At 47.3% G+C, this 26112-nt stretch overlaps 1 protein-coding gene across 3 annotated transcripts in view; it reads right to left on the reverse strand.

The window, feature by feature from the left end:
• Positions 1-26112, reverse strand: part of SEMA5B (semaphorin 5B) — a 134616-nt gene that overhangs the window by 59720 nt on the left and 48784 nt on the right. The window lies entirely within an intron of this gene.

Genomic DNA, 26112 nt, shown 5'->3' on the forward strand with positions numbered 1-26112 from the left:
GAGTTTATCAGATAAAATAGACTTTAAAAAAAAGGCTGTGAAAAGAGACAAAGAAGGACACTACATAATGATCAAAGGATCAATCCGAGAAGAAGATATAACAATTATAAATATATATGCACCCAACATAGGAGCACTGCAATATGTAAGACAAATGTTAACAAGTATGAAAGGGGAAATTAACAATAACACAATAGTAGTGGGAGACTTTAATTCCCACTCACACCTATGGATAGATCAACTAAACAGAAAATTAACAAGGAAACACAAACTTTAAATGATACTATAGACCAGTTAAACTTAATTGATATCTATAGGACATTTCACCCCAAAACAATGAATTTCACCTTTTCCTCAAGCACACACAGAACCTTCTCCAGGATAGATCACATCCTGGGCCATAAATCTAGTCTTGGTAAATTGAAAAAAATTGAAATCATTCCAAGCATCTTTTCTGACCATAATGCAGTAAGATTAGATCTCAATTACAGGAGAAAAACTATTAAAAATTCCAGCATATGGAGGCTGAACAACACACTGCTGAATAACCAACAAATCATAGAAGAAATCAAAAAAGAAATCAAAATATGCATAGAAATGAATGAAAATGAAAACACAACAACCCAAAACCTGTGGGACACTGTAAAAGCAGTGCTAAGGGGAAAGTTGATAGCAATACAGGCATACCTCAAGAAACAAGACAAAAGTCAAATAAATAACCTAACTCTACACCTAAAGCAACTAGAAAAGGAAGAAATGAAAAACCTCAGGGTTAGTAGAAGGAAAGAAATCTTAAACATTAGGGCAGAAATAAATGCAAAACAAACAAAAGAAACCATAGCAAAAACCAACAAAGCCAAAAGCTGGTTCTTTGAAAGGATAAATAAAATTGACAAACCATTAGCCAGACTCATCAAGAAACAAAGGGAGAAAAATCAAATCAATAAAATTAGAAATGAAAATGGTAAGATCACAACAGACAACACAGAAATACAAAGGATCATAAGAGACTACTATCAGCAATTATATGCCAATAAAATGGACAACTTGGAAGAAATGGACAAATTCTTGGAAAATACAACTTTCCAAAACTGAACCAGGAAGAAATAGAAAATCTTAACAGACCCATCACAAGCACAGAAATTGAAACTGTAATCAGAAATCTTTCAGCAAACAAAACCCCAGGTCCAGATGGCTTCACAGATGAATTCTACCAAAAATTTAGAGAAGAGCTAACACCTATCCTACTCAAACTCTTCCAGAAATTTGCAGAGGAACGTAAACTTCCAAACTCATTATATGAGGCCACCATCACCCTAATACCAAAACCTGACAAAAATGCCACAAAAAAGAAAACTACAGGCCAATATCACTGATGAACATAGATGCAAAAATCCTTAACAAAAGTCTAGCAATCAGAATCCAACAACACATTAAAAAGATCACACACCATGACCAAGTGGGCTTTATCCCAGGGATGCAAGGATTCAATATCTGCAAATCAGTCAATGTAATACACCACATTAACAAATTGAAAAATAAAAGCCATATGATTATCTCAATTGATGCAGAGAAAGCCTTTGACAAAATTCAACATCCATTTATGATAAAAACTCTCCAGAAAGCAGGAATAGAAGGAACATACCTCAACATAATAAAAGCTATATATGACAAACCCACAGCAAACATTATCCTCAATGGTGAAAAATTAAAAGAATTTCCTCTAAAGTCAGGAACAAGACAAGGGTGCCCACTTTCACTACTACTATTCAACATAGTTTTGGAAGTTTTGGCCACAGCAATGAGAGCAGAAAAAGAAATAAAAGGAATCCAAATTGGAAAAGAAGAAGTAAAACTCTCACTGTTTGCAGATGACATGATCCTCTACATAGAAAACCGTAAAGACCCCACCAGAAAATTACTAGAGCTAATCAACGAATATAGTAAAATTGCAGGATATAAAATCAACACACAGAAATCCCTTGCATTCCTATACAGTAATAATGAGAAAATAGAAAGAGAAATTAAGGAAACAATTCAATTCACCATTGCAAGGAAAAGAATAAAATACTTAGGAATATATCTACCTAAAGAAACTAAAGACCTATATATAGAAAACTATAAAACACTGGTGAAAGAAATCAAACAGGACACTAATAGATGGAGAAATATACCATGTTCATGGATGGGAAGAATCAGTATAGTGAAAATGAGTATACTACCCAAAGCAATCTATAGATTCAATGCAATCCCTATCAAGCTACCAATGGTATTTTTCACAGAGCTAGAAAAAATAATTTCACAATTTGTATGGAAATACAAAAAACCTCGAATACCCAAAGCAATCTTGAGAAAGAAGAATGGAACTGGAGGAATCAACCTGCCTGACTTCAGGCTCTACTACAAAGCCACAGTCATCAAGACAGTATGGTACTGGCACAAAGACAGAAATATAGATCAATGGAACAAAATAGAAAGCCCAGAGATAAATCCACGCACCTATGGACACCTTATCTTTGACAAAGGAGACAAGAATATACAATGGAGAAAAGACAATCTCTTTAACAAGTGGTGCTGGGAAAACTGGTCAACCACTTGTAAAAGAATGAAACTAGAATACTTGCTAACACCGCACACAAAAATAAACTCAAAATGGATTAAAGACCTAAATGTAAGACCAGAAACTATAAAACTCCTAGAGGAGAACACAGGCAAAACACTCTCCGACATAAACCACAGAGGGTCCTCTAGGACCCACCTCCCAGAATATTGGAAATAAAAGCAAAAATAAACAAATGGGACCTAGTTAAAATTAAAGATTTCTGCACAACAAAGAAAACTATAAGCAAGGTGAAAAGACAGCCTTCAGAATGGGAGAAAATAATAGCAAATGAAGCAACTGACAAACAACTAATCTCAAAAATATACAAGCAACTCATGCAGCTCAATTCCAGAAAAATAAATGACCCAATCAAAAAATTGGCAAGAGAACTAAATAGACATTTCTCCAAGAAGATATACAGATGGCTAACAAACACATGAAAAGATGCTCAACATCACTCATTATCAGAGAAATGTGAATCAAAACCACAGTGAGGTACCATTTCACGCCAGTCGGAATGGCCACTATCCAAAAGTCTATAAGCAATGAATGCTGGAGAGGGCGTGGAGAAAAGGGAACCGTCTTACACTATTGGTGGGAATGCAAACTGGTACAGCCACTTTGGAGAACAGTGTGGAAATTCCTTAAAAAACTGGAAATAGAACTGCCATTTATGACCCAGCAATCCCACTGCAAGGCATACACACTGAGGAAACCAGAAATGAAAGAGACACATGTACCCCAATGTTCATTGCATCAGTGTTTATAATAGCCAGGACATGGAAGCACCCTAGATGTCCATCAGCAGATGAATGGATAAGAAAACAGTGGTACATATACACAATGGAGTATCACTCAGCCATTAAAAAGAATACATTTGAATCAATTCTAATGATGTGGCTGAAACTGGAGCCTATTATACAGAGTGAAGTAAGCCAGAAAGAAAAAGACCAATACAGTATACTAACACATATATATATGGAATTTAGAAAGATGGTAACAATAACCCTATATGTGAGACAGCAAAAGAGAACAGATGTATAGAAGTCTTTTGGACTCTGTGGGAGAGGGAGAGGGTGGGATGATTTGGGAGAATGGCATTGAAACATGTATAATATCATATAAGAAATGAATCGCCAGTCCAGATTCAATGCAGGATACAGGATGCTTGGGGCTGGTGCACTGGGATGACCCAGAGGAATGATACAGGGAGGGAGGTGGGAGGGGGGTTCAGGATGGGGAACATGTGTATACCCGTGGCAGATTCATGTTGATGTATGGCAAAACTAATACAATATTGTAAAGTAATTAGCCTCCAATTAAAATAAATAAATATAAAGGTAAAATAAAAAGGCAGAAATAGATGTTTTTCTGGAACTCTCTTGTTTTTTCTATAATCCAACAGATGTTGGCAATTTGATCTCTGGTTCCTCTGCCTTTTCTAAAACCAGCTTGAACATCTGGAAGTTCATGGTTCATGTACTATTGAAGCCTGGCTTGGAGAATTTTGAGCATTACCTTACTAGCGTGTGAGATGAGTGCAATTGTGCGGTAGTTTGAGCATTCTATGGCATTGTCTTTCTTTGGGATTGGAATGAAAACTGACCTTTTCCAGTCCTGTGGCCACTGCTGAGTTTTCCAAATTTGCTGGCATATTGAGTGCAGCACTTTCACAGCATCATCTTTTAGTATTTGAAGTAGCTCAACTAGAATTCCATCACCTCCACTAGCTTTGTTTGTAATGATGCTTCCTAAGATGGGAATACCAGACCACCGACCTGCCTCTTGAGAAATCTGTATTCAGGTCAGGAAGCAACGGTTAGAACTGAACATGGAACAACAGACTGGTTCCAAATAGAAAAAGGAGTACCTCAAGGCTGTATATTGTCACCCTGCTTATTTCACTTCTATGCAGAGTACATCATGAGAAATGCTGCGCTGGAAGAAACAAAAGCTGGAATCAAGATTGCCAGGAGAAATATCAATAATCTCAGATATGCGGATCACACCACCCTTATGGCAGAAAGTGAAGAGGAACTAAAAAGCCTCTTGATGAAAGTGAAAGTGGAGAGCGAAAAAGTTGGCTTAAAGCTCAACATTAAAAAAACTAAGATCATGGCATCTGGTCCCATCACTTCATGGGAAATAGATGGGGAAACAGTGGAAACAGTGTCAGATTTTATTTTGGGGGGCTCCAAAATCACTGCAGATGGTGACTGCAGCCATGAAATTAAAAGACGCTTATTCCTTGGAAGAAAAGTTATGACCAACCTAGATAGCATATTGAAAAGCAGAGACATTACTTTGCTGATTAAGGTCCGTCTAGTCAAGGCTATGGTTTTTCCTGTGGTCATGAATGGATATGAGAGCTGGACTGTGAAGAAGGCTGAGTGCCGAAGAATTGATGCTTTTGAACTGTGGTGTTGGAGAAGACTCTTGAGAGTCTCTGGGACTGCAAGGAGATCCAACCAGCCCATTCTGAAGGAGATCAGCTTTGGGTGTTCTTTGGAAGGAATGATGCTAAAGCTGAAGCTCCAGTGCTTTGGCCACCTGATGCGGAGAGTTGACTCATTGGAAAAGACTCTGATGCTGGGCGGGATTGGCGGCAGGAAGAGGAAGGGATGACAGAAGATGAGATGGCTGGATGGCATCACTGCCTCGATGGATGTGAGTCTGAGTGACTCCGGGAGTTGGTGATGGACAGGGAGGCCTGGCGTGCTGTGATTCATGGGGTTGCAAAGAGTCGGACAAGACTGAGCGACTGAACTGAACTGAAGGCCCACTTGACTTCACATTCCAGGATGTCTGGCTCTAGGTGAGTGATCATACCATCGTGGCTGGGTCATGAAGATCTTTTTTGTATAGTTCTTCTGTGTATTCTTGCCACCTCTTTTTAATATCTTCTGCTTCTGTTAGGTTCATACCATTTCTGTCCTTTATTGAGCCCATCTTTGCATGAAATGTTCCCTTGGTATCTCTAATTTTCTTGAAGAGATCACTAGTCTTTCCCATTCTATTGTTTTCCTCATTTTCTTTGTACTGATCACTGAGGAAGGCTTTCTTATCTCTCCTTGATATTCTTTGGAACTCTGGATTCAAATGGGTATATCTTTCCTTTTCTCCTTTGTTTTTCACTTCTCTTCTTCTCTCAGCTATTTGTAAGCCCTCCTCAGACAGCCATTTTGCTTTTTAGCGTTTCTTTTTCTTGTGGATGGTCTTGATCCCTGTCCTGTACAATGTCATGAAACTCCGTCCATAGTCCATCAGGCACTCTGTCTATCAGATCTAATGCCTTGAATCTATTTTTCACTTCCACTAAATAATCGTAAGGGATTTGATTTAGGCCATACCTGCATGGTCTAGTGGTTTTCCCGTTCTTCAATTTAAGTCTGAATTTGGCAATAAGGAGTTCATGATCTGAGCCATGATCTCAGTCAGCTCCCAGTCTTGTTTTTGCTGACTGTATAGAGCTTCTTCACCTTTGGCTGCAAATAATATAATCAATTTGATTTTGGTATTGACCATCTGGTGATGTCCATGTGTAGAGTCTTCTCTTGTGTTGTTGGAAGAGGGTGTTTGCTATGAACAGTGCATTCTCTTGGCAAAACTCTGTTATCCTCTGCGGTGCTTCATTCTGTACTCCAAGGCCAAATTTGCCTGTTACTCCAGGTGTTTCTTGACTTCCTACTTTCGCATTCCAGTCCCCTTTAATGAAAGGACACCTTTTTTGGGTGTTAATTCTAGAAGGTCTTGTAGATCTTCATAGAACTGTTCAACTTCAGCTTCTTCAGCATTACTGGTCAGGGCACAGACTTGGATTACTGTGATATTGAGTGGTTTGCCTTGGAATGGAAATGAACAGAGATCATTCTGTTGTTTTTGAGACTGCATCCAAGTACTGCATTTCGGACTCTTTTGTTGACTATGATGGCTACTCCATTTCTTTTAAGGGATTCTTGCCCACAGTAGTAGATATAATGGTCATCTGAGTTAAATCCACCCATTCCAGTCCATTTTAGTTCACTGTTTCCTAAAATGTCGATGTTCACTCTTGCCATCTCCTGTTTGACCACTTCCAATTTGTCCTGATTCATGGACCTAACATTCCAGGTTCCTATGCAATATTGCTCTTTACAGCATCAGAGTTTGCTTCTATCACCAGTCACATCCACAACTGGGTGTTGCTTTTGCTTTGGCTCCATCTCTTTATTCTTTCTGGATTTATATCTCCACTCATCTCCAGTAGCATATTGGGTACCTACTGACCTGGGGAGTTCATCTTTCAGCATTGTATCTTTTTGCCTTTTCATACTGTTCATGGGGTTCTCAAGGCAAGAATACTGAAGTGGTTTGTCATTCCCTTCTCCAGTGGACCACGTTTTGTCAGAACTCTCCACCATGACCCGTCCGTCTTGGGTGGCCCTACATGGCATGGCTCATAGTTTCACTGAGTTAGACAAGGCTGTGGTCCATGTGATCAGATTGGTTAGTTTTCTGTAATTTGTGGTTTTCATTCTGTCTGCCCTCTGATGGTGGAGAAGGAAATGGCAACCCACTCCAGCGTTCTTGCCTGGAGAATCCCAGGGACGGCGGAGCCTAGTGGGCTGCCATCTATGGGGTCGCACAGAGTCAGACATGACTGAAGCCACTTAGCAGCAGCAGCAGCAGCCCTCTGATGGAGAAGATAAGAGGCTTATGGAAGCTTTCTGATGGGAGAGACTGACTGAGGGAGAAACTGGGTCTTGTTCTGATGGGTGGGGCCATGTTCAGTACATCTTTAATCCAATTTCCTGTTGATAGGTGAAGCTGTGTTCCCTCCCTGCTATTTGAATGTGAATGTGAAGTTGCTCAGTCCTGTCTGACTGACTCTTTGTGACCCCATGGACTATAGCCTACCAGGCTCCTCCGTCCATGGGATTTTCCAGGGAAGAGTACTGGAGTGGGGTGCCATTTCTTTATCTGGGGCCAAACTACGGTGGAGGTAATGAAGATAATGGTGGCCTCCTTCAAAAGGCCCCATGCATGCACTGCCACACTCACTTCCCCCAACCCTGCAGCAGGCCCCCACCACCCATGCCTCCGCTGGAGACTCCTGGACACTCCCGGGCAAGTCTGGCTCAGTCTCTTGTGGGGTCAGTGCTCCTTTCTCCTGGGTCCTGGTGCACACAAGGTTCTCTTTGTGCCCTCCAAGAATCTATTTCCCAGTCCTGTGTAAGTTCTGGCAGCTCTGTGGTGGAGTTAATGGCAACCTCCTCCAAGAGGGCTTATGCCATACCCAAGTCTGCTGCACCCAGAGCCCCTGTCCCTGTGGCAGTGCACTGCTGACTCGTACCTCCACAGGGGACACTCAAACGCAATTCTGCCTCAGTCCCTGTAGGGCCCCTGGGGCCTGGTGTGCACAAGCTTTGTTTGGCCCTCTATCTGTGGCTTTTATCCTCAAAGCCCCACAACCCACACAGGCTCCTGACTGGCTCCCGGTCTGTGACCCTGCACATGTACAACAAGGACAGGCAGCTCTGAGCCCTCATTCCCCCTTAAGACCCCACACACCTGCCCAGTTTTCTCTTCTCTCCACGCCAGGTCTTACCTGGGAAAGCTCTTCTGCTTTTAAGGGACTTTGTGACGACAATGGGCCCACCTAGACAGTCCAGGATGTGCTCCCCCTCGAGGTCCTTCACTGAACCAAGTCTGCAAAGCTCGTTTGCTGCATAAGGTGACACCTCCAAGTGTGCTGCCTACCACACCCATGCTATGTACTCACTCAACATGCTGCAAGCACCACTGGCATGAGACTCTTCTGTGCCTGAATTTCTAAAGAAGGAAGAGTGGTAGCAGGTGAAAGATCACCACCAAGTCATGGCCACAGTCTTGGCAAGGAAGAAAGAGGCTACTGCAGAGGGGACAGTCAGGGAGCTCAGAGGCGGAGCCGGTGGGGAGAGAGGAGCAGAGATGGGAGATGACTCATGCAAAGAAGGGGAGCAGTGTGTTTTGGGGGGAGGGTTCAGAGAAGGCAGTCACAGATGCAAAGGGGAGACTGTGGGAAAGATCTTACAGGTGAACCACACTTCGGACAAAGAAATTCATGAGCACTGGCACAAAAGTTTTACCAAAGAGGGATGATTATTCACTGCCCCAAAGGATTTTCCAAAGCGTTCTGCAAGTAATGAGTTCCACTGTGTTCTTAAAATAGGATTTACACCCAATTTTTCAGTCACACATAAAGGGATGCTTGTAAATCTATGGAAATGAAGTGAGACCAGTAACATCTGCCGCCTTCTGTGCTGGTGGTGTCAGAGGGAGTGGGAAGGAACCACGGGCTGGCGGGGTGGGTGTTGGTGCCTGGGGAAGGAACCTACTTCCAGCGAGGGGGCGGGGCTCAGCCTCCGCGTTTCAGTTCAGTCGCTCAGTCATGTCCCACTCTTTGTGACCCCATGAACTGCAGCACGCCAGGCCTCCCTGTCCATCACCAACTCCTGGAGTTTACTCAAACTCATGTCTATCGAGTCGGTGATGCCATCCAACCATCTCATCCTCTGTCGTCCACGTTTCCTCCCGCTTTCAGTCTTTCCCAGCATCAGGGTCTTTTCCAATGAGTCAGTTTTTCGCATCATGTGGCCAAAGTACTGGAGTTTCAGCTTTAGCATCAGTCCTTCCAGTGAATATTCAGGACTCATTTCCTTTAGGATTAACTGGTTGGATCTCCAACCAGTCCTGCGTTTCACATGTGCACAATCCAAGGGCAGAGAGGGGAGGGGACAGAAGCAACAGGTCGAGTTCTCAGACTCCAACGCCCAGTTCCTCCTGCCTCTCCTCAGATCTTCCATGACAGCAGACCTGTGAGTCTGTGTCAGCAGCAGGAGTTGCCCTGCTCCTACCTGCACACAGCCTGCTTACCCATTCCTGGGACAATACCGAAACTTCCAGTTAGGGACAGCAAATTCATTCTAAAATTATTATTAAAGTTAAAATAATAGAGAGAAGACTCCAAATGCCCTGAAAGGGGTGAAACTGACATGATGTCAATGGCTGATTTCCCACCTCTTTGGGGAATTAGTGAACATAGCAGCACCAGTAGGAACACGGGCGTTGGCCGTTTCCCTCCCTCCCTTGGCCACAGAGCCTGCAGGAAACACCTTGGACTGCAGAGCCTGATTATATAGATGACAAGTACCGTGAAAACCTTGGCCCCCGTACCCACTTCTCTCTCATTACCCCATCCAGGTTCTTTGTAACCTTTCCCTTGGCCTGAACTCTCATTTCTCGTTCTTTTCCCCAGATCTGTAGTTCTCCAAGTTTCTCCCATCAATCCCCTCTTCTTTCACTCTGACAGATCTGGGTGGTCCCTGCTTCTTCCTCTCCAGGGTTTCCACTCCCCACTCCAGCTCCCTCAGCTCCCCAGGTCGCCAGACCACAAGGCCATCTCTGTCTCAGTAATACCCAGACATTTCTTCCACAACCTGCCCCAAATGAAGCTGTCACCCCTGTCCATTAACCTGCTCTTCCCACGTGTCCCATTTGTATCAGTGGGATCCCTCCCACCAGGTATCGTGACTCACACCTCAGCATTCCCAGATTCCTTCTCCCTCAACTCCCACATCCAACCCATCAAGTCCCAGCACTCATACTTCAGCAGTGGATCCCAAACCCAGGGCTGGCGAGCCACACACGAGACAAGAGCACAGGGAGTGGGCAGGGGGGTGGAGGATGCACCCCCCGTCTGGACAGGACAGCTGTGACTCAGCTAGCCTCGTCCCCAGACTGTTGCTGTCCCAGGATGGGGGCCCACATCTACTCATTTCTAAAGTCTATACTTCTGTATTTATGGGAAGTTCCTTTATTTTTAGGCAATTATTATTTGCATTTTTGGAAATCCCTCTGTACGCCAAACAAAACACGTCTGTCTGTGACCTCAAGGCTCCTCCCCCTCAGACTCTCCCCAACTCTTCCTTCTCTCTGCCCCCAGTGCCCATATACCAGTACATCCTTGTTCCCTCCTGGTCAGGAGAACCACCTTCTCGGGGTCTCCCTGGGCCATTTTCTCCATCTTTCCTCTGCTGATCTCAGGCCCCACTGAACCAATGTCGGGCTTTTCGGCTTTAGAGTCAGGCCCTCTGGTGGTGAGGAGAATGTCCTCTGTGCTTAGTCGCTCAGTTGTGTTTGACTCTTTGCAACCCCATGGACTGTAGCTCACCAGACACCTGGGGATTCTCCAGGCAAGAACACTGGAGTGGGTTGCCATGCCCTCATCCAGGGGATCTTCCCAACCCAGGGATCAAACCCATGTCTCCCACATTGCAGGTGGATTCTTTACCGTTTGAGCCATGAGGCTAATGGCTTGGGTGAAAGAGACAGAGAAGAGAAGGCTGATGCCACTCAGAGTGACAGAGCCATTAATTAACAAAGTTAAACATCTGGTGTTTAATTAACACCTTCCCTCCTCTTTCATCCTCCCTCTCATCTTTTCCCAGAGGGGCTCCGTGGTGGGTGAAACTGAAGCAGAAACCAGGCGGGCAGAGGTGAGAAAGCGGGAAATGGGATGGGAGGTCCTGGCTGGAGGCAGGGCAGGGGAGGGGACTACAGGGGAGGGGAGGGGAGTGACAGTCCCCTTATGCTGAAGAGGAAAAGGATGGGCTGGGAAGAGGCAGGTTTGTGTTTCAGCAGGAGGTGCTCAGATTCATCCAGAAGTTTTTGGAGCAGAAGCTTGGTGCCTAGGATGGCATGAGGAGGTCCATGGCTCTCCCGCAGCCACACTGCTGGTTGCCTCCTTGATAGTCACTTCCTCATCATCCTCAGCAACAAACCCCATGATACACAAAGTGGCATCATTCCCAGTCCCAGGTGAGATGCTTCCCAAGCTCCCCTGCAGTTAGGGGTGGCCTGTGTGCTGAGTTCTGACCAATGCGAACTCAGCTGGCAACTACAGATTCTGGAAAGTGTTGCTATCTTTACAAGAGAATAGACTCAGTTGGCGTCAGCCCCTTCCTCCCTGCCATGCAGAAAAATGTGATGTCCTGAGCTACAGTGGCCATTTCCATACCCTGAGAGGATAGGTCCCATGCCCTCCCAGGGAGGAGGATACAGACTGTCCTGATGCTATCATGTCACTGAGGGAAGACCAGCAGCTGCTGCCACCTCCAAACCTCTTGTTAAGTGATTAAATGAGTCCTTATGTCTAAAGCTATTTTAAGTGGTGTTTTCTGTTTCTTGAAGTTGAAAACATTCCTAAGTGGCACACTCCCTCCTATAAAATCTCTTCTTTCCAGGGAGATAATGAGCTGACCAGTTTTAATTAGGGTTACGTCAAGAGCAGACACTGCTGCTCAGAGCATTTGCCAACCTAGACTGCCTAGGATGCGGGGTGAAGGATGGGACAGCTGACAGCAGCGTGAGCTGCATCTGCATTGGACCACGAGCTCCAAGGGGAGCCCTCTCATTGCTGCCTCCCCAGTGCCAAGCACAGAGCCTGCCATGTAGTGCGAGCTCAGCTGACTGTACTTGTGAATGAATACACAAATGGATGGATGTGCCGGTGGCACAGGTGTCCCCATGACAACCAGCTGGCAGGAAGGGACTGTCTAGCAGCTAGCTTGAATCTAATGGATTCAAGACCCACCCTTCTCTGAAGGCCATCCTGGAATCCCTCTCCCCTTCAGAAGCTCCCCCATACCCAGTTCCTTCCATGCCAACCTACCCTGTTATTTGGCAATCCATCAAATGTCCCCATTGGTAACATACCTGGCTCCCTGATCAGACTGAAAGCCTCTTGGGCAGATGTCAAGATCTTTTTTCCCCAATAAACTGCCTTCAAATATTCTCTGGTCAATATTAAAAGTCTGAAAATATTCCATGTCAGTGAAAAATTCACCAAAGTCAATTTAGAGTGCTCCCTACCAGAAATGATGCCATTAACATGTTAATTTTAAACATTCTAACATATCCCTTTTAATTAATTCTTATGATTTCCCCAGCTATTCATTTAGTTAAAACTAAAAACACATGACCCAAAGTAAACCAAAATCCTTATTGGTGCATGCTGAAAATTACTCATATTTACTTTGATACTTACATTACCTCTAACACCTAAATGGAAATATTAGAATATTAAAATAAATTTGTTGCATAGCCTTGTTTTGGCAAAATCCTTTTAAAGCCCCCATAAAACTTCCAGTGTCTTGAGCACAGAAGATAGCTGATATTTTCATTTGAGGTTGATACTTTGGAGAAGTGCTAAGAGGCTGATGATTTAAGAAGTTGCCCAGAAAAGAGTTCCCCTTAAAAGGGATAGTCCCCTGATATCTACAATACATGTGAAATTTTACTATTAGACTGATTACTTTGACTAGCTAAGTCCACCTTAAAGTAAAACACTTAACCACCGGAGCAACAGTTTATATAATGGGAATAATACAAACAAAACCTTCTGGAGTGCCCTTGTGAGAATCCGATCAACATGAAAATTCATTTTAAGAATGCTTATTTAAATAAGCATTTAAATGTAATTAGTCAAGGAAGAATTATCCCAGCAATTAATCACTTTTGAGTGCAACCTTAGAACAGAGAAGAATCTTAGATTCCCCGCTTCCCAATCATCCCACAAATGACCTCTATAAGGTCTTCAGAAACATCTGAGGAACTTCTTGAATTGAATTAATGTGGTGCTTTGTAGGAAAGAAAGAAGAGGGGAAAATGCGCGGGTGGAAGCGCTCTGCAGCAGGTGCTGTCGGTGCCCTGCCAGACCCTCATTTCCGGGCCGGTGTGCCCATCTCCCAGCGACCTTCCCCAGAGGCCAGCCGACAGCCTAAGGCAGTCTCCTCAAGGAGACAGCCTGGAGGACTAGCAGGCCACCACTGACGGGTGCAGGGGTGTGAAAGCCCAGGCCCTTCTCAGTGTAAGGACTTCTGCGGTGCGGTTCTCACTCCAGGGCTCTCACTGGGGTCAGGCAGGCCTCCCCGATCGCGCATCGTGCCCTGGGTCTGTCCTCTGCTCTCTCCTGCTTCCCTCACGCCCTCTCAGATCCTTCATAAGTGCACTCCTAGCCAACCACCTACATGCAAGTCTCACTCAGGCTCTGCTTCCAGGGAACCTGCCTGGAGGTTCTGCAATGCCTTGGCATTGCACAGCAGGACTGCTGAGGAGACAGGGGAAGAAGTGAACAGGCTGGTGCTGGTGTGTGTGCTCAGTAGTGTCCGACTCTTTGCAGTCCCATAGACTGTGGCCCACCAGGCTCCTGTCCATGGAATTTTCCAGGCAAGAATACTGAAGTAGGTTGCCATTTCCTCCTCCAGGGGGTCTTCCCAATGCAGGTATCAAACCCATGACTTTCGTGTATCCTGCATTGGCAGGCAAGTTCTTTACCACTAGCCCCACCTGAGAATGGGACCAAATGGCAGTCTTGTATGGCCTAGGGCTCTGCCCCCTCGCCTCTATGCCAAGCACAGCATGGGCCAGGCCAGCCCACAACCCCTCCGGGGCTGGAGCCTTGAGCAGAGCTGCTGTCTGCACCTTCATCCCTCCCGCCCCCCCACCCCCACCCCCGCCCCATGCTCTCCTAATCTCCAAGTCCCCACACATTTTTCTAGAAAGTTGTAAATCCAAAAAGCAACTGGTCTCCACTCACCAGATTATCAGGATGGGCCCCAGGCAAGTTCAGGCTCACAGACTCACACAGAATTAGCACAGAAACGGTCTTGGGAGGCAGTGTAACTCCCCGACACACTTTAATCTGGATTATATGTCTGCTTCTATGCTCTCCCCTCTCATTATAATTCTGATAATTACGGTCTGATCTGTTCGGCTGTAAACCATTTACACAGCTAGACAGAGTCAGAAAAGCACGGTTGCCAATCCCCCTTCTGGGGTCCTTTTCTCAGGGCTGGTCTCCCCAGCAGCAATGAACCTGAGTCAGAAGGGATGATGGTCCTGGGGGTGACTTGCAGTGGGTACGCTGGAGATTGAAAGGGTGCTAACTCTTGAGAGTCCCTTGGACTGCAAGGAGATCCAACCAGTCCATTCTAAAGGAGATCAGTCCTGGGTGTTCTTTGGAAGGAATGATGCTAAAGCTGAAACTCCAGTACTTTGGCTAACTCATGCGAAGAGTTGACTCATTGGAAAAGACTCTGATGCTGGGAGGGATTGGGGGCGGGAGGAAAAGGGGATGACAGAGGATGAGATGGCTGGATGGCATCACCTACTTGATGGACATGAGTTTGAGTGAACTCCGGGAGATGGTGATGGATAGGGAGGCCCTGCAATTCATGGGGCTGAAAAGAGTCGGACATGACTGAGCAACTAAACTGAACTGAAGTGAACTGATGCCTCTAAGCTTGGAGGTGGGGAGGGCAGCTGTTTGCATTCCAAGCTCCCCACCCCCACAACACAACTGGAAATATCAAGTTTGGTAAGATAAAGTGAAAGTCACTCAGTCATGGCCGATTCTTTCTGACCCCCATGGACTATACAGTCCATGGAATTCTCCAGGCCAGAATACTGGAGTGGGTAGCCTTTCCCTTCTCCAGGGAATCTTCCCAACCCAGGGATTGAACCCAGGTCTCCCATATTGCAGGCAGATTCTCTACCAGAGAGGGCAGAGGGAAATCAGGGAAATAATGCCTTGTGAGGACACGTGGAGTCATCCTGTCCATTCCCCCAGGCTCCAGCTGGGATGGCTCTTCCCCATGCCAGGGCAACTGGATTTGGGGACAATAGGGGTCACTTCACATCAACCACACCTCCTAGTGACCACATAAGTGCTGTTCATCAGTGTCAGAACATTCCTGCATCTTTTCTGCATCATGAACCAACACTTATCAAGGGCACTAATAAATGTCAACGGTCTCAAGAATTGGGGGAGGATACACTTAGCAGCAGCAGCACACTCTCTCTCAGGCCTTCCCCTGCAGCTCTGCAGTGAAGGATCTGTCCGCAGTGCAGGAGCTGCTGAAGGTGTGGGTTTGATCCCTGGGTTGGGAAGATCCTGTGGAAGAGGGCATGGCAACCCACTCCAGTATTCTTGCCTGGAGAATCCGTGGACAGAGGAGCCTGGAAGTCTACGGTCCATAGGTTTGCAGACTCAGACATGACTAAACAACTTAGAATGCATGCACCCACACACACTCTCTCGATCTCTTTGGGGAGAGAGAATTCTGTGGTCTTCTGCTGACTTAATGCTTACTTCTGAACACATTTTCCTCACCAATGATCCCAACTTGCCAAATCCCAAATACCAGGTCTTCTGGAGATAATACATGATTCCTACTCTTTAATAATTATATCTAAGCTTTATTGTTTTCTTTATTCTGTGATAGGCAGTATGATCCTTACCATATGCTGTAAAATAAGATTTATTGTCTTGTGACAGCTAAGGATACTGAGAGGTTGGGTTGCTTGCCCAGAGTCACCCAGCAAGTGACCCAGCCCAGATGTGGCCTCATGTCCATTCAAGGCTAAAACCCATGCTCTTAGCCAGCTGGTTTCCCACCTCCTTACAGGGCTGCTGGAGAGCCGATTCCTCCACGAAGGAAGGGGGGATTGGTGGTCTCTGCAGCTGTGGAGGTGCAGAGCAGGGAAGCTTCCTGGGCCTTCTCCTCATCTTTGCCCCAAGGCTGTCTCCAGCTCAGCTCCTCTCTCCCGGCCTGCAGCGTCTTCTCTACTTCCCATCCCATACTGGGTTCTGGATCCATCTTTTTCAGCTCTTCTGCTGCTATCAGGGCCATTGATCATTATTTTCTGTTCCAACCTCTGCAGTGGGAGCTCCCAGCTGCACTCACATCCTGCTCCACCCAACAGACCTCACAAGCCCTGGGTCCTCCCAGTGTGCCCCCCTCCCCACTGGAGCCCACCTGTATTTATACTCAGGGGTAAGTGAAGTCCTCTGTGCCTCTCTGAGTTGCTCACTGCAGCGGGACTTGGTGCCACCGACACCCTCTTCTTTGCATTAGCGTCGCTTTCCAGTCACTGCTCATCAGCTGGGCCAACAGCGGGGGTGGCAGAGAGCAGCGAGGCAGATAATCCAAGGTAGCAGGGAATGTAAAAAATCATCTCTGTTTGGCTGTGGAAGGTATTTTTGGACTTACAGTTGAATGTGGGTGTGTGTGATGTGCTAGGAATTCACAACACTTCAAACCAAATCCTGAAGCGAAACCAGCAGGACCTGACTGCTGCTTTTAGGAATTAGAAAATCATCTACCCTTTCTACTTCCTGCTGGGCCAGGGAGCTCAGTGACATTCAAGATCAGCTAAAGCAGAGCTGCTAACTGAAATACAGGTCCACACCATCCCCTGACCTAGAGCCCCGACTGCAAACTTCAAGCTGGATGCCGACAGGGGCCAAGCAGCCACGTGAGCAAGGCCAGCTGGGGTAACACAGGAAAGCGTGCACCGCAAAGCTAGGACTGGAGCCCCTCAGAAGGGCACAGCCACTCCTCGAGGCAGCTGCAACTCAGCTCCAGCTGATGACAGGAGCCAAACAAAACACATCTGTGAAAGAGTCTGGCCCACTGACAACTGACAACTGGTTTGCAACTCCATCCCTGGGGTTCTCACACTTCAGCCTGCACCAGAATCTCCTGGAGGAGATTGCTGTGCCCCATCCCCAGGGTTTCTGATTCGGTAGCTCTGAAGGGGAGTGCTGGAATTTGTATTTCTAACAAGTTCCCAGGCGATGCTGAGTCCAGGACCACACTTTGAGAATGACTGTTCTAGCCTAGTGGCTATATGACAAGGGCATTTTATGGTTCCTTACATTTAGGTACATGCTAAGTCACTTCAGTTATGTTCGACTCTCTGTGACCTCATGGACTGTAGCCCCCCAAGTCTCCTCCATCCATGGGATGCTCCAGGCAAGAATACTGAAGTGAGTTTCCATGCCCTCCTCCAGGGGCTCTTCCCAACCCAGAGATGGAACCCACGTCTCTTATGTCTCCTGCTTTGGCAGACAGGTTCTTTACCCTCTTTACCTTTAAAATGCAATATCCTTCCTGTGTGAACTCACGAGGTAATCAGGTCCTTAAGAAGTTGAGAGTCGGGTGTACACTGAAGAAGGAAGCACACACCTTTATGAGTGTCAACTGTGCCTAGGAAGCGTTCTTGAACAGTATCTGCTTTAATCACGGCAGCGTTTCCGTGAGGGAGGTGTTACTGCCTCCACTTCACTGCTGAGGAGCTAGGGCACAGAGTTGTTCATGACTTGCCCATGCCACACAGCTAGTAGGGACAGTTCTGGGACTGGAATCTACATCGGCCTCACTCTAGTGTCCATGCTTTTGCCAAGCCATCAAATTCCACAGAGAAACAGGTCCTCTCTTTAGAACACACCTTCTTTCTGGGGGCAGAGCAGAATAGCCTCCTCTTTAGGGGTCCTCTAAGTCTGTTCATCGGGGCCACTCTCACAGGAAGCCAGAGGACATGGCAGACATCCTTTGTCACCTTCCAAAAGGAAGGATCAACCAAGACCTGGTCCCTGGGCACTGCCCAGAGGCTACAATTCCCAGAAGACAGGAAAGGGCAGCTCTGGGGCAGAAATGGCCCTCTGAATGCCTTGTGTAGGAAGCCACAGCACCTTAGTCCTTGGCAACACAGCAGAGCAGGATGGGGGAATTGTCTGGTTAATGTCTATAAACTCCTAAGGGCAGGAACTGTGTCTGTTTTGCTCAGCCTTGTATCCCTAGCTCCTAACATAACACCCGATGTGTAGTTGACACTGAATTATTTGTTGAATGAGAATGACTGAATGATGGAACAAAGGGTAGGGAATCTTTGTTCTTAGCCGAAGGGACTTTGGATAATGTGCCCACTCATGACTGAAAGTCTAGACACTCATAAAGCAGCCAGCCTTGAGAAAGAAGATGTGGCAGGTGATAATTCTGTTCAAGGTAATGGATCGGAAATGTTTTTCGAATCCAGTGTGGGCTGAGAAGCAAAGATATTAACAGGTCTGCCAAGAGCTGACAAGAATAATGTCATGTTCACCTCTGGATCCCCAGCCCTTGTGCCTGCTAAATGAATGAGTGAGAGCCTCCCATCCTGGATGCCCAGTGGGGGAAGTTCACTCACTGCTGGGAGGGAGCAGTGTGCCTCTGCAGAGGAGCTTCCCTCAGGCTTTTAGGCAAGCAAGAGGATGGGGTGAGAAGCACACGGACTTGAGTGGAAAGGCCTGGCTCCCGCTGAACTAGTCAACAACACCCTCAGCGGGAGCAGTGCCCAATACTGTGCTCTTAATCATGGGGCCTACTGCCTCCCTTCTCTTTAAATGAGGGATAATAGTAACAGTGACAACAACAACAATAGCACCAATAACAACTACTGTATAGACTTGTGATAAAGACAAAATGCTTGTGAAAGTGGTGGCACAGAGAGCATAGTAAGTGCTTAAGTCCATAGACTGAGTCAGTCTATTGAGGGACTAGCAGCGGCTGGGTCACTTCCCAGTCTGGATAGGCTTGAGAAGAGCCTCTCACCTTTCCAGGCAGAAAGTTCTTTCTTCCACTGTTCCATCCGCCTCCCTCCTACTGCAACTTCAACCCTCTTATTCCCCTCTCCCTGGTGGCGGGCTAGGATGGCAGTTGCTGAGACTTTTCTATGACACTGGTTCTCCGGTACTTCCAGGAAACCAGCAGTAACGAAGAGATTGGCTGGAGTCACGCTTTAACATCGTGTGTGCACTGACTTAAGGTACGATTTGTCCAAATCAATGTGATTCTAAACTACATGGTAATATATGGAGTTGCTGCTCCATCTGCAACACGCCAGCCCTTTTCCTTTTCATCCAGCACATTCCTGGTCTCTCCCCTCACTCCTGATCAATCCCTTTATTGTCTATGTGCAAAACTCAGCCTGGACCAGTCATCCCCAGAACTTGAATCAAAGAAAAGTTGTTCTTGGACTATACACTATTTGGCATTATCTGTGCTATGGTTCGACTTTATTCAGCTCTTCGTTTAATCCACTAGCTCCAGATAATCCCAGTGATGCTCTTGGGTGAACAGGTCCAGTCCTGGGGTGCAAAGAGGAAGTGAGAGTGGTTGTGAAGCTGGCTTGGATGCAGTTGAAATGACTCAGCAGAAAGGAGCGGGTCAGGGTGCATGCATAGCCCCTTCCCTTGATGGGCCCTTGAAGGTCTTCACAATCATGACCCCATCAGATCTCCTGTGAAGTCTGCCGGCAGGTTGCCATCCTTTCATTCAACAGATGAGAAGTTGGAGGACCTGAAAGTGGCCCCATATCCAAATGTCCAGATGGGGAAGTTGACCCAGATCTGCCTTCCCCCCTGCATCCAGCTCCAAGTCAAGTCTTGGTTTACACTACCTAAGGCTTCGAGCAACTTGACGCTGGGAGTCTGAAATTGAGAGAGCCCCTACTGACCTAGGACAGGTAATTCAGAGCGTCTACATACCTTGTTTCAGAAATCTGGGAGCTAGAAGTGGTTGAATCCCGAAGTGTCCTGAAAATCCACTCTTTGGGGAGTGAGCAGCATTGAGACTAAAGCAGGAATGAGAAGGGATGACTGCTCATCTCAGTCTAGGTCTCTGACTCCCTGACTTCCCTCTGAGTTCAAGTTATATTTTATCTTTCTCTCCCTTCCTACCCCCAGCTTCCCACTCAGGGTGCCAAGCAGGCATGTGCCTCCAGACTCCTGAGAGAAGCCAGCCAATGAGCTGCCAAGCTCAGGGTACATGGGTTGGTCCAGTCCAGCTTTGGAGATGAAGCCAGCTGAGGGAAGGACCCCAGACCTCTGAGGACAGGATCCCAGACCTCTGAGGGCAGGACCCTAGATCTCTGAGGACAGGGCCCAAGACCTCTGAGGACAGGACGCCAGACCACTGAGGACAGGACCCCAGACCTCTGTGCTGCAGCTGGGTCTCCTCCCCTAACCCCAAGGTGAGTAGGGCAGAGAAGGCTGGCTATAGAAGGTTCTGGAGTCTGCCGCTTTTCTGTTGGAGAGAGGAAGAAGGGAAAGAAGTGAGAAGGGAGGAAGGGAAAGGAAGGAGGGATGAATAAGGACAGGGACTAGAAGTGAACAAAGAAAACTCAATTGTTCATCTGTTGTCATGAATGGAGGGATTTTTTCTCCTTTTGGTTTGTTACTGCTCTTACGATGGTATTTGGACAACAAATAAAACAGTGAAGGGCTAAGAGGCTGGAGTCTGTGCTGGACTTGTGTAATGCTGCAGACATAGTGGGCTGCAGATTCCCAGGGCAGGCAGACAGCTTGGAGTCCAGCACAGGGCAGGAAGGTGAGGAGGCGGGGAGGAGCCTGGGATGCCTCAAATCCCTCCAGGGTTTCCTCCTGGAGGGCTGAGGATTTTGTCACCAGGCTTAGTTCCTCTTGATCTGGGTCCTGCCAGCTCAGATTCCTGAACTTCCAGAACATAACTATGTCACAACTCATCAGGATAAGGTCACAGGCCATCTGGGAGATGACTGCCATTCTCCGAGCATGTTACATCAGTGCCCAGGTCCACTTGGCAGCAAATAGTTGGCTGAGGGAAGAAAGGGCTCAGGCACACGATCCCCTACCTGCTCCCCACATGCACCACGCTGCAGTCCAGGGAAGGAGAAGGCTCACAGGTGGTTGAGCGATGGGGCAGGTCCTGCAGGTCCTGCAGGTCTCCCATCCAGCCCCAGCAAGTCTTTCCAGGAACTGCTCCCACTCCCCTCTTGCCAGCTGAGACCCACTTTGCCTGCACAGGCAGGTGAAATGTGGGTCTGAAGAAAGGCCAGGCAGGGGCTGCATCCCTACCACTGCCTCAAACGTGCAAGTGTGTATGCGCACTGACCTGCGCATACGCACAGGCAGGAGGCTCAGACTCATCTCATGGGGTTTCTCCTGCAGGTGCATAGCGTAGGTCCTCACTGCTCCCTCAGCCCTTAGCAGCTACGAACTACGCGGCTGGTCCTAGCTTGAGGGTGTGGGGCAGGGCACGTGCTCAAGGACCTTCCAGGTGGACAGGCCTTGGAGCCTGGTCGGGGGCAGAAGAGAGCTTTAGCCTTGGGCCAGGGGATGAGAGGAGAGGAGGGGGGGTCTTTAAGAGAAGTACAGTGAGCGCTTTCTGACCCGGTATCAAAGCAGCCCTTCTTAGAGACGGAAAGATGGTCAAGCTCTGACAAAGCCCTTCCAGTGCTTAATGAATGTCTCTCTTGAAACCTGGTCATCAGTGCCAAAGTCCCTTAAGCTCCACATTCATGGAGCTCAGTTATAATAAGAATGACAGCTCACAGGCTTATTATTTGCAGGCAGTTTTCTACGAGGACTTTATTACTCACCCTGCAGGTCTTGTCTCTCCCCCACCCACCTCCCTTTCCATAATGGAACTGCCTGGGCATAGACCAGCCATGGTTGGGGCCAGTTGGAAGAGCATCTGAAACACAGGAAACCTGGGGAGGTGCCTGGAAGTGTCCTCTGATAGAAGGGAGAGGGAAGCAATATCGTTTTGCTCCTAGAAGCTTTAGTCAAGTGCTTGCAGGTGTGGTCTGCCGGCAGCTGTGGGGAGGACTGGATGGGAGGGACGAAGAGTGGGTGCAGGGTGAGGGTGGGGGAGGGGTGGAGGGAGGCACAGCTGGGCCCCTGTGTGCCAGGAAAGCAAACTCTGCCAGCTGATGGTGAAGGAATGTAGGGAATGCTCCCTGTTCAGCTGTGCCTCTCCTGGCTCAGGCCTCAGCCTGGGCAGGGGAGGTACTGAGAAAACTGATGACTACCCGCAGAGGTGGGGACCAAGGCAGGGACCTGCTGGCCTCCTCCCCTAGGCCACCCTCCCTGTCTTTGTGTGAGTGCTCAAACTAAATGCACAGCCCTGCATTCACATCCCAGTCTGGGCACTCCTTAACCTCTCCATCAGTCGGTTTCCTCATCTGTGAGACCACGCAGGGCAGTGTAAAGATGAAATGTTTGCAAAAGCACCCAGCACCGGCTGGCACTTACAAAGCACTTGGTAAATATCAGCCATTATTTTATCATCGTCATTAGTGCTGTGATTATGCGGACCCTCCACAGCGCTCACTCCAGAAGCTAACAATAGCCTCCGAAATCTGCTCCCTGTCTTTCATCTCTCCTCTCCAATCTGTCCCACACAGAGCTGCCAGAACAATAGTCAACATCGGTGATTTGGTCCCATTATTCTGCTGCTAAGCCTCCACTAGCTCCCCAATGCCTACATGATCAAATCCAAACGTTCTTTCCATCTGGTACAAACTATTCATCCTGCCTCCTCCCCGGCCATTCCGTCTCCATCCCACCTCCTCAACTCATCCCAAATCTCACTACCCCTCAGGCACTTGCCTACCCCTGTCCCTTTGCTTCTGCTATTCCTTCCACACAAAATGTCCTCCCCTACAAAGGAAACCTCCCATCCTTCAAGGCTCATGCAAATACCTACTCTTCTGTGAAGCCTATTCTGACCCTGGCACAGCTAACAACTTCCTCTGCTTATGGACAAGGCACCTGGTTTATCCATCCTGTGTTTGGCTGTGTGTGTGAGGGCATGCATTCATGTGCTTAGTCGTGTCTGAGTCTTTGGGATCCTACTCACTGTAACCTGCAAGGCTCCTCTGTCCACGGGATTCTCCAGGCAAGAATACTGAAGTGGGATGCCATACCTACCCTCCTCCAGGGGATCTTCCCAACCCAGGGATGGAACGCGAGTCTCCTGCATCTCCGGCACGGCCGGCAGATTCTTTACCCACTGATCCACCAGGGGATCCCTGTATGTAGGGGCAGTGCTCCTCAAAGTGTGGGTTTTGGACCAGCAGCATCTGCATGCCCTGAGAACTTGTCAGAAATGTAAATTCTCAGGTCCCACCCCAGAGCTACTGGATTAGAAAGTCTGAGGAGGACTCTGAGGAACGCAGACTCTGAGCAACTCTCCGTTGGGGAACCATGGGGATAGGATACCCATACCCTTCAGGCGGCTCCTGGTACATACAGAGAAGTGATGGGTTAGATCAGATCACCTGGGTAGCTTTGAAAAGATACTGCTGCCTGCAGAGTTCCTGACTTGATTGGCCTAGAGTGGGGGCTATGTATTCACATTATTCTCCTCCAGGATTTTATAAGTATTTTCGAGCATATAAAGCAGTTGAAAGATTGTAGCGTGAACACCTGTATACCCACCACCTAGATTCCATCATCAAAACATTTTGCTACATTTGCTTTTCACATATGATTCATCATCCTTCTACCCATTCATCCATTTTATTCATCCAAAGACATGTTAGAAAAAACAAAAAAAAACAAAGACATGTTAGAGCTTTAAAAGTCCTCCAGGTGTTTCCACTGTGCAGTCAGGGATGCTCTGACCTCAGTTGGGAACATGTGCCAGCCTCCTAGCCTCAGTTTCTGCTGTGAAATGAGGGTGATGATTATGTTTGCTCTGGTTCCCCATTGTCAAGGAAAGAAAGAGATCACACCTGATAAAGCCCTTTGTAAAGGGCTTTGTAATTAGCAGGAAACAATTGCTCATTTCATGGGTTGTCAGATAAAATATAGGATGTCTAGTGAAATATGAATTGCAGATAAGTGACAAATAATTTTTTTAGTACAAGTATATCCCAAATATTACATGAGACATACTTATGCTAACATATATTTCATTGTTTATCTGAATTTTAAATTTCACTGGGCGCCCTGTATTTCTATTTAAGCCTGACTACAGGAGCTAAACCCTGTCCTGTGGAGGGCAGCAAGGTTGGGACACCCCACTCACAACAGAGTCAGGGCAAGGTGATGGCACTTCTGCTCTGCCCCGCCAGCCTCTCTGGTACCTTGGAGCACGTTATTGCAGAGCCAGGGCTGATGGGAGGGGCCAGGCAGGGGTCTGCATGCTTTCATCTGCCCAGGTTTGACTGTGATGGACAGAGCCTTGTATATAGCAAGCCAGTGCTTTAGTCAGGATTCTCTAGACAAACAGAACTGTAGGAATTATATAGCTATCTAGCCATATAAATCTGCAGGGTAGGCTGGCAGGCTAAATGTCCAGGAAACAGCAAATGTTGTAGTTCAAGTCTGAAGGCCATCACATGGCAAAATCGCCTCCTGCTCGAGGGGAGGTCAGTCTTTGTTCAATTCATGCCTTCAACTGATTGATGAGGCCCACCCACAGGGTAGAGGGTAATCTGCGTTCTTCAAAGTCCACCAATTTAAATGTGAATCTCATCCCAAAACATCCTCACAGGTTCAGGATGGGGAACATGTGTATACCCACGGTAGATTTATGTTGATGTATGGCAAAACCAATACACTATTTTAAAGTAAAAAAAAAAAGGGAAAAAATATCTTGCTGTCATTTTGATAAATCAAAAAGAAAGAAACATCCAGAATAATGTCTGACCAAACATTTGGGCACTGTGGCCCAGCCAAGTTGACACAAAATTACCCATCACGGTCAGCAAGTCTCAAACATTAGGGCACAAAAGTATCATTTGGGGGAACTCATTAAAATGCAGATCCCCAGGCTCCACCCAGAGGTTCTGATGCATGGGGTCTGGCACAGTGCCCAGGAGCCAGCATTTTAACCATTCCAGATGGTTCCAATCCAAAAGCTCCATGGGCTCACTTTGGGAAGCACTGCAGTTGGACTCAATAAATATTTGCTGACTACAGGAATGCTGAAGACAGTGTTGGTGGGAAAGGGTCCAAGCTAGGGCTGGGCCACCCCTGCAAAACTGTGTCCTGGGAGCTCTGGTGTGGGTGTAGTGATAGAAATGGGGAGCCTGCCATCCAGTCCCGCCCCTGAAGGGGATCCACACCAATGTCTGCAGACAGACATAGGGGATGGAGGACAACACCTGTGCCTACACCAGCCCTGGAGCTAGCCCAAAGGGCGAACCCCTGAGCCTCTCCTGACCCCACTCGGATCCTGAAGTGCCCCTCTCCCATGTGAGTGGAGTCGGTGGACGTGCTCGGCCTCTCATGAGCCGATGAGATCATGGCTCAGGAATGTGTGCAGTCAGTTGCTCCTGAAAAGAACCGCTCACTCAGCTGGGGAAGCAAGCAGTTGAACGTTCACAGGCCCATGAGGGAGGCAGAGCACGGGCTGCAGGGGACCCACAGCATCCCAGACGCCAGCCAGTTAGCACTCTTCCTTTCCTGCAGAAAGAGGAAAATCGATCCAGGACAGCAGAAGCTTATATGACATAGCCTATTTGTTAATGGACTCTCATGGACCAGGGGTCAAAGTTATATCCTTGAAAACCGTAAGAGCTAAATAGTACCAGCCTGGGAGTGGAGGGAGTCAGGAAGAAAGAGAAACTCAGTGGTTGGTTAGGCTTCCCTGCCAGTCCCGGCATCGCCCCATAACACAGAGTTAGCAGGATGGAGGCCTCTGCCAGGTGGCCTAGAGTAGAGCTCTGCAGGATAGAGAGGAAAGCGGGGCTTCCCACTGGAGGCCCTAGGTGCTGTGCGTGTGCCTGATGCAGAGAACATAGGTGCTCCATAAACACATGTTCAGCTCAAATGGGTGCAGGATAGGAAAGGAGGCTGACAGCTGCTCCTTCTTCCAGACCCCTTGGCCTCCAGTACT

The sequence above is a fragment of the Ovis canadensis genome, chromosome 1 (genome assembly GCF_042477335.2).
Source record: "Ovis canadensis isolate MfBH-ARS-UI-01 breed Bighorn chromosome 1, ARS-UI_OviCan_v2, whole genome shotgun sequence".
NCBI lineage: Eukaryota > Metazoa > Chordata > Mammalia > Artiodactyla > Bovidae > Ovis > Ovis canadensis.